Source organism: Miniopterus schreibersii (genome assembly GCF_964146895.1).
Source record: "Miniopterus schreibersii genome assembly, chromosome: 5".
Classification (NCBI taxonomy): Eukaryota; Metazoa; Chordata; class Mammalia; order Chiroptera; family Miniopteridae; genus Miniopterus; species Miniopterus schreibersii.
Window position 1 is genome coordinate 64,595,532 of NC_138106.1, and position 13,281 is coordinate 64,608,812.

The following is a 13,281-nucleotide window of genomic DNA, read 5'->3' on the forward strand; positions in this document are numbered from 1 at the left end:
AATATAATTAGATTTTGCGACTAACCCCAAAGGCATTTTTTTAAGTTTAAAAATCTGACTCCCTCTTTGCTGGATCCACAAATGTTTCCTTTAATTTCTGTGCATTTTCCTTCTTATTGAAGCTGGGTGACTAGACATGCAACATTCACTTATTAAATACCTACTATTTTAAATGAGATAAATTTGAGGAGAAGAAAGCTATTTAACATAGACCAGCATATAAGCAGACTTCATTAAACTTACTTTCCTTTCTGTTATTACATCCAAATTTTGTGCTCTATGCTGGAAAATAAGACAAACTCCCTGCTTCAAGGAATTTACAGCTAGGAGTTGGTTGGAGAGGTGTTAGTATGCAAGAGGAGATAGGCTAGTTAAAAACTAAGTGAATTACACAGGTACATAAGTAATGTGCCCTGTCCACTCAGAGGAGGATGTTCTGCATCTGGAGAGGAGCGAGAGAAGGTAGCACTCGGAACTTCAGAGAAAGTTCTGCCCCATTTGCTCCTCTGTTATGGGTGCATAAGACGTACAGCCACTAAGAAGGAGCTGGTCTGGTGACAGATCTGGCTAGGCAGTAGGGATTCACTGGCACATTACTCTCGAGTGCCAGTGCTCTATTCTCTTTTTTCCATGAGTAATCATTTCTTGTTTTTTGATGGGGGGTGTTATACTTTTAAAGTCTGTGTTGCTTATGGTTTATTTTGCTCATGTAAGAAGTGTGGGATAATGCTAAATTTACATAGATCATAGGGCAGTTTGCATTCTTACAGCAAGGAGGAAAGTGAATGCTTTAATCTTCAAAGTCGATTCTCATACTGAGACAAGAAGGCTTACTAAGTCCATAACGAGGCTGACAACCTGTATGCTGAGATAGTATGGTGATATTGTAGCACAGTAACATAGCTCACAGATTTATACATAATGTGATTATAACAAGTGGTGGAGAACAATATTCTTGCAGGTGTATAGAATTTAAAATATATTTGGAATCAGCTAGCTTTTAGGGGACTAGCTGGGAGCCTGTGTTTTACATCAAACGTGATATTTATTATCAAATGTGTTTCAGGTTTCCACTTTGGATTCCAGGTGAATACCTTGCTGTCATATCTATGACAGCCCCTGGCCAACTAGCCAGAAGAAAATTAAGTAGTTCTGGAAATACACTTGCCCTCGAGGTGTCATCCTTTTGAGCAGAATATAGGTTGGCTTTTTATAGAGAGGGAACATTCACAAGTGAGGTGTTCATATCCCAGAGATGCCTGTATGTATTTTATGTGGCCAGAATTGTTAAACTTAATATATTTTATTCTTAGCTCTCTGAGGTTCAAACATGACAGCATGTTCTTTTAGGCAACTTGCAGTCACCCATGTTCATGACTGGAAAAGCTGAAACCATTCCCTTTTAAAGGGTGAATCATAATTCAACTAGCTTTGCAGTTGGCTTCATAGATTTAGTGGGCTGTCACTCAGGAGGACTGGTTTCTTTTTGTTTGTTTGTTTTTTACCATATCCCATAGCACATGAATGGTAATATTTGTTGGTTTTTCAGAGTACTGCTTTTCCTTTCTGGTTATGAACAAGAGCTTATTTTTTTGGCCTATATTCTTTAACAGAAAAGACCAAATTCCTGGTACTATCTGCCAGATACAGTTTAAGGAACTTGGTTCAACAATAACATAACTATTAATCCATGGCAGTGCTTTTGACCTATAAATTGGTTTCAGTAAGCCAGAAGAGGATAATCAGTGCAGACTGAAATAAGCATTTGTTTATTGTTACTGTAGATATTACACCAGACTTCCACATTTTATCTCCATAAATCCCCTTCATCTTTGGCAGAAAACCCCTTCTTCTTTACTAATCTTCATGTTGTTTTCTCCTCTTGACTTGAGGGCTATCAATCCTCTAGCAACCTGAACCTATGGTACAGGTGCCTTATTAAAAGACTGTGGTTAAATGTTGGGTAAACTCTAGCAGTGACTGCTAGAAAAGAAAAGAATGTTGATATTTGGTGAGGGTTTGACAAAGGGGCCCGTCACCTATGTTTGATCAAGTGCTAAGCTGTAAAGATAGGCTTTTTGCAGAGGAGGCATGCAGTTCAATGGAAGAGAGAACCATTTGCTCTACAGGGAATTACTGTGGTTCCATATTCTAAAGCATGAGTCATGGATGTCTTTATGATTACACATCCCTCCAAGCATATGAGGAATAAACTTTAGAGAAAAGGAAGTTAAGAGAAAACAGAGTGTGAATAACTGCTAATGGGGCTCTCTCTGGCTCCGTTCCGTCTGCCATTTCATCATACATAAAGGGGGTAGTTCAGAGATTCCTTTCCTGGCAAATAAGTGGCAACATATGTTTGAAACAGTGAATGGAAACTATAGGGAGAAAATGACAGGCATATGGCAATAGGAAGGCAAGGGAAAATTTGTTGCCCTGATGTTAGCCACATAATTGGTATACTCCTCCATAGAGGGGCTGTTTTACTTTAAAAAGTCTGCATGCCCCATTAGTAGACCATTTATATGTGTGGAATGTATATATTTTCTAAGGCTTTTGTTTTTGTTTTGTTTTGTTTTTTCATCAGTGGCTGGCACCTTAAACCTTAAGGTCCATACAGAAGCCTTAAGAGAAAGGTTCTCAAAGGAGGAAAAACAAAACCTAGACAGGAAATATGATTCTTTATGAAAGTAGTAAAACAAAAAATGGGGAAGCACTTAAGAACAGTCACTTTGAAGGACTGAGAACAGAGAAATGAGCCCCCAAATTACTGTCTTCAGTAATTTGTCTAAAAGAAGAGCATGCCTAAATGATAATTCTACAATAACAATATTTATGATATATTTGTTGCCATTGCAACTAAACCTCTGCTCAATAGTTTAAGATTCCACAGGTTACCTTAAAGGGCAAGGGTTTGATGTTTTTCTTCCACAGACTATGCATTAGCAAATATTTACCCTCTAACAAATTGAAAGCACATGATTTACTTTGAAAAAAATAATCTTCTTAACAAAAAAAAAAATCAATGTATATTATGGACACTGAAGCTCATTTCTAATTGTATGTATGTCATACATGGCTAATAAGTAGGAAATATGTTTTAAGTCTCTAAAATTTAATTACAGCCTATTGTTATATTGGATAGCGAGAAACATAATTTTTTTCTCAGAACAAATTTCTTTTTGCTTTTTTCTCAGAAATTATTATGACAGAACATTATCAACCTTCAAGTTTCTAATATTTAATTAACTGCTTGATAAAACTTAACTTTAGTTGTTCAGGTTGGGAAAATATCAGTTGGTGTTATTATTTAATTCTCACCTGAGGACATGCTTTATGAAAGTAGTAAAAACAAAAAATGGGGAAGCACTTAAGAACAGTCACTTTGAAGGACTGAGAACAGAGAAATGGGCCCCCAAATTACTGTCTTCAGTAATTTGTCTAAAAGAAGAGCATGCCTACATGATAATTCTACAGTAACAATATTTATGATATATTTGTTGAGGAAGGGAGAAAGAGAGAGAGGAGAGGGAGAGAGAAACATGGACTGGTTTCTGTACACTCTGACTAGGAATCAGACTTACAACCCAGGTATGTGCCCTGACTGGGAATCAAACCATCAACCTTTCAGGGCACAAGGATGATGCCCAATCAGCTGAGCCACTCTGGCCTGGCAGTCAGTGTTACTGTTTATTTGGGCCTTGACAGTGAATAATATTAGCATGAACAAAGGACTTTTTAATATGTATATACTGTAAACGTGGTTTAAACGTGCCAATGCTGTAGAACCTAGCTATTCTGTACCTTCTTTCCCACTTCCTGCTTTATTATAATTAGCATGATTTTTTTAAAAAATCCGACCTCATGCTTTAAAAATGGATACCTAAGAAGGTAGTCTAAATAAAATATTTTGTTTCTAGTTAAAATTTCTGTCTATATTTACATGTACAGTAGCACATGGTAGAGAGAAGATGTAAGTTTTGTATTCTGCCCATTACAAATTTTTGTACCACCCACAAGCTAAGAATGTTTTTTACATTTTAAAATAGTTGGAAATATTAAGATAATAATATTCCATGGAATATGAGCATTATATGAAATTGAAATTTTAGTGCCCATCAAGCTTTTTTGGAACACAGCCACACCCATTTGTTTACACATTATCTACTTATTTTCCTGCTCCAACAGTAGAATTGAGTATGTGCAATAAGACCATCTGGCCCACAAAGCATAAAATATTTGTTACCTGATCCTTTATAGAAAAAGTTTGCTGACCGCTGTTTTGTAGCTTTGGCAATAAATAAGTTCAAAACAAAGCAAAAAAAGGGGGGAGGGGGGCAACTAAAAGTTTGGCCTTAATATATTGACTAATTTGTATTTATTTGCCTGACACCAACATTTGAATTTTTGGTACTAGTTCTTTTTTAGATCTTGAATAGTTTACATTCTCTGAAGCTTAAAATTATTGCCAAGACAATGGATGCCTTTTGATGAAGTACTTAGGTGATGTGGTGTATTTGAGGGGAAATCTGGAATAGTGAAAGTAGAAAACCAATGTTTTGTTTTTGAGACTAATGGGAAGCAATGAGGTTCTCAACTGGTAATATTTAGTTTCCTATTTTCCTGTCATATCACTTTCTCTCATTTTACTTTGCCCAGAAAGGGGGTGTCCAGGATGGGTGGTGATGATTATAAGGGTGTCCAGGATGGGTGTGATGATTATTCTGTAAGAGACTTCGTTCCTATAATGCTTCAAACCTTTCTGCTTAAGTGCATGTGGCAAAACAAACCAAGTGAAAGGATCCAGTGCTCATGACTAAATGAAGTTTTCCTTGTCTGTAATCACCATGAACAATTGAGGACTATGTTAAGAAAAGATATCCTACCTCCAATTTAGATTCCTCCTAAGTATGAGATTTAATATTCTAATATTGGTATTTTTATTCCTTGAATAAGTCATTAAAATGTATTTCTAAATATATATACATATGAAAAATGAATAAAAAACTTTATCAGACTTTCAAAAAAGAAGGACATGTTGAAAAGAAGCCTTGTTTAAATGTTGCTTATTTGAGAGTTTAGATATGATATAATATTGCGTATTTTGAAAGGTTGTTAGGGGAAAGATGCTATATTTCTATATTGTAGATAGCATTATTTTTAGAGGTGTGTTGTCGGTATATGGGATGAAAGATATTTCAAATAAATTGGTCTACATGAAATTACACAATACCCAGAGGCTATGTTTGCTCTGATTCTTTATGCCCAATCTCATCCTTTCTAAAAATCTCTTCCTTTAAAAATAGAAACCTAGGAAGATTGGCCAAACAAAAAAATTTTTATAGTGACAAATTTCTAACAGATGGACTGCTTTTTTTTTTTACAGTTCTATAATAATCATCTGTATGTTGTATTGTGTGTTCAACATCCCAAGTCAAGGCTCCTTCCATCACCATTTATCCCATGCTATTCACTCTTCTACCTCCCCCCACACCCCTTTCCCTCTGGTAATCACCATACTCTTGTCTGTCTATAAGGGTTTTTTGTTGTTGTTTTGTTTAGTTTTTGCTTAATCCCTTTACCTTTTTTCACCCAGCCCTAAAACTCCCTTCTGATAGCTATCAGTCTGTTCTCTATGAGTCTGTTTCTATTTTGTTAGTCCATTTTGTTCATTAGATTCCACATATGAGTGAAATCATATGGTACTTGTCTTTCTCTGACAGGCTTATTTTACTTAGCATAATGCTCTCCAGGTCCATCCAGGCTGTTGTAAAGGGTAAGATTTCTTTCTTTTTTATAGCCATGTAGTTTTCCATTGTATAAATGTACCACAGCTTTTTTATCCATTCCTCTACTGTTGGACACTTGGACTGTTTCCAGATCTTGGCTATTGTAAATAATGCTGCAATTAACATAGAGGAACATATATTCTTTCTATTAGTATTTCAGATACATTCCCAGAAGTGGAATCACTGGGTCATAAAGCAGTTCCATTTTTAATTTTTTGAGGTAACTCCTTACTCTGCCATCCACAGTGGCTGCACTAATCTGCATTCCCACCAACAGTGCACAAGGGTTCCCTTTTCTCCACATCCTCAACAACACTTGTTTATTGATTTGTTGATGACAGCCATTCTGACAGGTGTGAGGTGATATCTCATTGTGGTCTTAATTTGCATTTCTCTGATGATTAATGATCCTGAGCAACTTTTCATATGTCTGTTGGCCATCTGTATATCCTTTTTGGAGAAGTGTCTATTTAGGTCTTTTGCCTGATGGACTTTTGACTTATACACACTCACACATAAAAATGTATATGCATTTGTCACATGGTTCTAGTAGGTTTGTTTTATTTTAATGTGACTGGGACTATCACACAAGCATATCAGAAGAAGGCACAATTAAGTGAGATATTTCATGAACACTGAATCTGAAGCTGTCATGGAAGGTTAGGTAAATTTCAGGCTACTCTGTTATTAGATGATTATTAATATTAGTACAAGTCAGATTTCTGTTGATATTTCAAATCACCTGAAAAGTGATGTGGCTAAATATACATAGAGAAGTGTGTGACTAAACACACATAGAGAAAAAAATGTAATCACTCCATTTTATTTAGTGCTTTAGAGACAGCTACAGTGAATGTGCTTTGGCTATATTAGATGGAGATTTTTATGTGTGCGTTTATTTAGAGGCTTAAACTAGGAACTCATTTCTTTTCGTCTAAAAATATCTTCTTTTTTTGTCAAATTATAAGAGAAAGTTTGTTTAGAACGTTACAGAGGTAGTAGAAGTGAGCCAGCTGGACTGCATAGGCTCAGGGAACAAGTTACAGAAGCAAAAGCGCCAGGGCCCTTGGAGATTAGAAGAGGAAAGGCAAAGGTAAGGAGCCGGGGGGAAAGGAGAGGGAAGGGAAAGGCCCGGTGTGTTCCTGAGAAGGGAGAGCATGCTAAAATTATCTTTTAAGATAAAGTAATTTTTGGTGTTTGTTGATCTTCATTTTACATCATATAAAAAGTCTGTTTAATTTTATTTTGAACAAACATTTGGTTATAGTTTTTAACATCAGATTTCTGGTTTCCAGTATCAATGTATTATACTTTGCATGTGTTTTGGTCATTTCTTAACATGATAAATCCTTTTAGCCTTAATAAACATTACTAGTGCACTAGAGTTAAAATGGAAATCACATATTTTAAGATCATATAGGAACTATTTCACCTAATTTTTTCTACAAAGAAGTTCTCCATGGATTATATTGACTATATAATTAATCAAAAGGGATTGTATGTAAAGGTTTTGTGAAATCTGTGTGGTAGCTGTTGTGATTACTGCTTTTTCTTTTTTCTAGAAGTTTCCTAGCCTTCATTGCATTCTTCAACAAAACATTTCTAAGATAAAACATGAGGAATACCGAACGTATAAGGTGTACTGTTACTGAAATTGTTATGCTGTACATTTTTGACTCCCACCTCCATCTTAAGTGTGACTCCCCATGATCGACCTTCAGGGCATCTTTCCTCAATGTTCATTAACATCTCAGGGATGGCTCTTGAAGGAGACTCCCTGTATTTTGTATTTGATCTTGAATTTTTCATTTACCAGTTATGTCACCTCTCTGTGCCTTGGTTCCTCATCTATAAAATGGCAATAGTGAGAGTACCTTCCTCATAGGTTTGTTGTATTAAATGAGTTATGGCCTCTAAGTGCTTAGAGTAATAACTACACATAAATATTCCACTAGTTAGCTCTTATTATGCATTTCCAAGATGCCATCTGTGATGTTCTGGTTGTATTGGCTCTTTGAAACCCTATAATTCTAAGGTCAAAACCAATCTGGCAGTAGTTTAGGATGAAATAAATGTAAATGCACATGAATGATTTTTGAAAAGTTAGAATGTAACACACATCTAGAATGTGTTTGGCACATAGTAGATGCTCAGTAAGTATTTATAGAATGAATGAATTAAAAATTAGAAATATACACATGTAATGGTGATGTCATATGTCATTCTTAAAATTCATAATGACTAAATTCTGGAAATCAATACCATTCAACTCTCTTATGTTTAAGATTGATCATTCAACTCATCTTTGTTAGTGGGGTTTGAACAACAATGATGGTGATGGAGGATATTAATAACAACTAATACATACTGGGTGCTTCCTTTGTATAAAATACTATTCTAAACTCTTTATATTTACATAGATTAATTCCTTTGCTCTTTATAACAACCTGTAAGGTGGATACTACTATTATCCTCATTGAATAGATGAAGACACTGAGTCTGAGAGGTTATAAATATCCAAGATTTAAACCCAGGAAGTTTGGCTTCAGAGTTTATGCTCTTAACTCTATGTTATAAATAAGCTATAATGTAATAACAGTTATTTATTCCAACCTTTTTTCCCTACTTAATGTTCATCGGAGCAGCCATAAAATATCAAAGGTGCTGATCATTGCCTAACCGTGCCTTTTCTGCTGATCTACACAAATCTAAGGCACTGATACTCAAATTGGACTGCATACTAGAATTACAGGTTCTTTCAGCACTACTGATGCTTTGATCTTAGATATTCTGGTTGATTGGCTTTCCCTGGGTGTCTCAATTTTTAAAAGGTCCTTTGGTGATTCTAGTATCTAGCAAAGCCTTAGGTCCACTGGACTAAAGGAGAAAGAAATTAGTGTTGGCCCTAGAGCAGGGGTGTGGAACCTTTTTTCTGCCAAGGGCCATTTGGATATTTATAACATCATTTGAGGGCCATGTAAAATTATCAACTTAAAAATTAGCCTGCTATATTTGGTCTGACTTTTAATTAATTCACTCCTAATGTGATGGCTAGAACTGCTTCTCTTTGGTGAGGCCTTGACAGGGCAGGACCAAATGGTTTCCAAGGCCATATACATACAGCCCACTAGCCAGACATTCCCCACCTCTGCTCCAGAGCATGCCTGAGGAGAGAGGGCTTGGAGGTAGTAGGACCTGTGCAAGCAAGGAATACTGGATGGAAATACTAGGTGACAGTGGGTGTGGAATTTACCCAGAGATTAAATTGTGTATACTATTCTTTTAACTTGTTATTGAAAAATAATCATGTAAGCTTTATCATTGCTTTAGTCATGGGCCCTTACATGGCCATTGAAAATGTTCAGGAAACTTATTTGGAAAAAAACAAATGGCTATAAGTAGGAATAGGTTAGCGCCTTCCTTTAGGGTTACCAGCTTATTGCTCTAATGAGAAGAGTAGCCTGACTTTACTAAACTGTTTAGGAAAATTGGTATTTATTTCAATTGTTTATGGTTTATCGTCTCAGAAGATTAATGCCAAATCCTCAAAAATGTTGTGACGAGCGATGACTCATTTTAGCTCATGTCAGAACAATGCGCTTTTGTAATTTTCCTGTCCCTGGAGAAGCTATTAAACACTAAACAAAATGCCTCAGAATGAAACTGATTGAGTGTTTTAAATTTTGTACTTTTGCTTGGCTATTAGCCAGACATTCTTTGGGAAAGTTCATTGCACATCAGGACCTGTGATTTGTGCTGACAATGATACTACACAGTTTATGCTGCTTGAATATCAGCGGTGTGTATTCTAAAGCTAAATGGTCAAACAAAGCACAGTCTTTTTGTATAAACAATTTGTGTAACTCTACTCTCAGCCAAGTGATTTTTTTCTTTGTTAAAATCTGGACGCGATATACCTAATGGATAACGTCTTTTTCTCTGCATTATCTTATTGATAAATAACACAAATTCCAGCAAGCTTAAGAATACTTACATATATATTTTTTCGAGATTTATGTATTTGTTTCTGTGTAAGTAATACCACATATCTTTTCCCCAGAAGAGCTCAATATAGTGTTTTGCATGTAATAGATACATAAAATACATGTGTTGCTGATAATAATGATACCAATAAAACAAAAAGAGTGGCTTTTTCATTTATTTTCTATGATCTGTCTGCAAATACTGTATGAGGCCTTTTAAAACACCTTGCTGATTGGTCACAAGTATACTAGTATCTGCACTTACATTAATTTAAGTAATTTTAAACATAGCCAACTTCACTGGCGAGTTCTGGCTTGAAGTAGCTGGTCAGCAGGTGATTATTAACAATCAGCATTGCCCTGCCATGTAGCTCAGTCGGTTGGAACATCATCCTGTATACTGAAAGGTTGTGGGTTCGATTCCCAGTCAGGCCATATAATCTGGGTTTCGGGTTCAATCTCCAGTCAGGGCACATATGGAAGGCAACCAATCGATGTTCTCTCTCACATCGATGGTCCTCTCTCTCTCTCTTGCTCTCTCACCCGCCTTCCCCTCTCTCTGAAATCAATAAGCATATCCTCAGGTGAGGATTAAAAAAAAAAGAATATAGACAAAAGGTAAACAGTGGGGTTCAGTTTACCTCTCTGCTCATTACTAGCTCTGTGTCCTTAGGCACCTTACTTATTTTCCGAGGCCTCAGTTTCTTCATCTGTAAAAAAGAAAAGTACTTATCTTGAAGGGTTGTTGTGAGGATTAAGGCTTAAGTGAAAAGCACTTAAAACAGTGGCTGGCAGATAGTAAACTGTGTGTGTGTGTGTGTGTGTGTGTGTGCGCGCATGCGCACACTTGCTTACTTTAAAGCATTTGCCATATTAGTTGTATGGGCTACAAAGAAGTCAGTTTAAAAGAATTTGATAGACTTATGGATGAAATCCAAAATTGGCTGTTAGGAGTAGTTCACCTATTAAGGTTCCATCTCCACAGGCCCCTACATGGCTTCTTTGGCAGACACTACCAGAGACAGGGACCCTGGGCTGGTTGAATCAGCGACCTGATCCAAACAAGGATTTGTTTCTGTTCTTACCAAGATGTTTCACACAGAATTCTATGCAGCACTTTTTTATTTCCCAAACTAAAGTAATGATAAAGCTGTTATCCCTCGCTGCTTCATTTATTTGTTCTAATCTGTCCTAAATAAAAAACTTTTCATTTGGTAATAGAAAAGTATGGCTTCAAGTAATAGAAACAAGCCCAAGCCAATTGAGTTAAGCAAGATCTTTGGCCAGGAAAAGTAACTATTCAGATATGCATCTTGTTTTTCCAAACAAATGCTCCTACATCAGAATCTGAGTGGGCCTTAATCCACTTACCTGGCTGAGTTGCCCAGTTTTCAGACAACACTTTACATTTCTGACAGCAGTGAATGTGATGAATGTTTTTGTTATTGTTGCTGTTAATGATAAGTGTGTGGTTTTTATTCACACTATAAACAAAGGTTTGTAAGGACCATAGACCAAATTGTTTCTCCATTAGAATGTGCTTATTTTGTTATTTGCTATTATTTTTGTTCCTAATCTTGGAATAGATCTTTCAGTAGGGAGAGAAAAATACTGCTTTTCAATCAAGCATTTATAACCGCTTTAAGTACCTAGAACCTGCCTGGTAAAAATATTCAGTTTCTGTAAAGGCAATTTTTTTGGCACTGGTAGTTTTCAATAACCAAATTAAAATAGGACCTTTCAGAAACATTTAATATATTCCTTTAAAATAGGATATTCCATTAAAATGAGGTCAAAGCCTTCTAAGCATTAATTTTTGTTAGTTTCACATCTTCCTATTCCAAACCTAGGAAACCTAGAGGTTTCCTTTTCTTTGTACCCCCCCCCCCCTTTTTTTTAATAACTGCTAATTGCTTCTCAGTCAGCCTGAGATTCATGTTTATTTCAGTTCCTTGTCATTGTCTGGAGTTACTACCTCTCCCGCTCCTTCCATGCCCACTTGTCTTCTCTGGGACTTGGCTCTGTTTGTCCTCTCTTATTCCAGCATCTCCAGCCTCAGTTGACTCTTTTCCCTCAACTTCACTTGTTTATACAAGTGACCAGCCTCTCTCTGCTCTTCTAGCCCCTGACAAGCTTCTTGAAAGAATATCACCACACTCAATGTGCCTACATCCTTACCACCTTCCTCTTTGGATCCTTGGAATCTGGTTTCAGCACTGGCCATTCTGATGAAAGTTCTCCCAGAGGCCATTGGTGACTTCATCAGATCCAACAGGCTTCATTCTCTGGCTTCACGCTTTACTACTTCTCTATGCCAGTTACCACAGCTGACTTCCTACCCACTTGAAACTCTCCCTTTGGCTTCCAAGACACTGGGCTCTCCAAATTCTCTTTCTGTATCTTTTCTATCTTCCTTCATAGCTTATCCCCCTCTGAATGTAGGCATTTGCCAGGACAGTCCAGTCCCTTGTTTTCTATACAGCTTCCCCTTGATAATCTCATCTACTCCTACTGTTTCAATATTCCCCTCTTTGCTATAATTCCCAAATCTTTATCTTTAGCCACTGCTTGCCTGCGTTCTATCAATTCCCATTTGTGCAGTTACTCCTAAACCTCTCACCAGTTTCTGAAACACAAAATTGGAAAGCCAAAAACTCATCTGCCTCTCCCAGTCTTCCAATTGCTGTTATTAGAACCAATCTTCTTTTCACTAAGTGTCATAACAGTTGCTGCAAGTCCAGTCATTTCTATCTCTTGCATCTTCAGAATGTGTAACATACCCCATCCTGCAATCTGTAATCTAAGCATTATTTTTCCATTTTTCTCTTTTATTGAGGTATAATTTATATTTAGTAATGTGTACAAATTTAAACATACAGATTGATGAATTTTTACATATGCATGTACCTATGCAAACTCTATCCAGGTCCAAATATGGAATATTTCCAACTCTGCAGCAGGCCTTTTTTATGCCACCGTCCATGTATTATCTACTTTTTTCCCAGAAGGCAACTACCATTTTGACCTCTATTACCACAGATTAATTTTGTCTGTTTTGAACTGAATGTAAATGGGCTCTCATATTAATGGAAATTAAACTTCATATAAGTGGAACTTACATTGCCACCATAAATGTGTGCAAGTTCCAGTTGTTCCAATTACTCATCTGTACTTGATGTTATCTTTTTAATTTTAGCCTTTCTGGCAGGTATCTCATAGTTTTAATTTGCATTTCTCTGTTGATTAATAATGTTGAACTTCCTTTTCACATGCTTATTTGAGAACCTCTTTCATGAAGTATCTCTTAAATCTTTGCCTCTTTTTTTATTGGGTTGTCAGTCTTTTTTGATTGATTTGTAGGAGTTCTTTATATATTCTGCATGTTTCTTGGTTATACATATGCAGATATCTTTTCTTAATCTTTGGCATGCCTTTCCATTCAGTTGTATTTCAGTTAACAGAAGTTATTAATTTTAATAAAGTCCAATTTATTAATCTTTTATGATTGG

General features: G+C 36.2%; 2 protein-coding genes across 6 annotated transcripts in view; one reads left to right on the top strand and one right to left on the bottom strand.

The window, feature by feature from the left end:
• Positions 1 to 13,281, top strand: part of CMSS1 (cms1 ribosomal small subunit homolog) — a 340,238-nt gene that overhangs the window by 69,196 nt on the left and 257,761 nt on the right. The gene's annotated exons all lie outside the window — the stretch shown is intronic.
• Positions 1 to 13,281, bottom strand: part of FILIP1L (filamin A interacting protein 1 like) — a 277,711-nt gene that overhangs the window by 63,366 nt on the left and 201,064 nt on the right. The window lies entirely within an intron of this gene.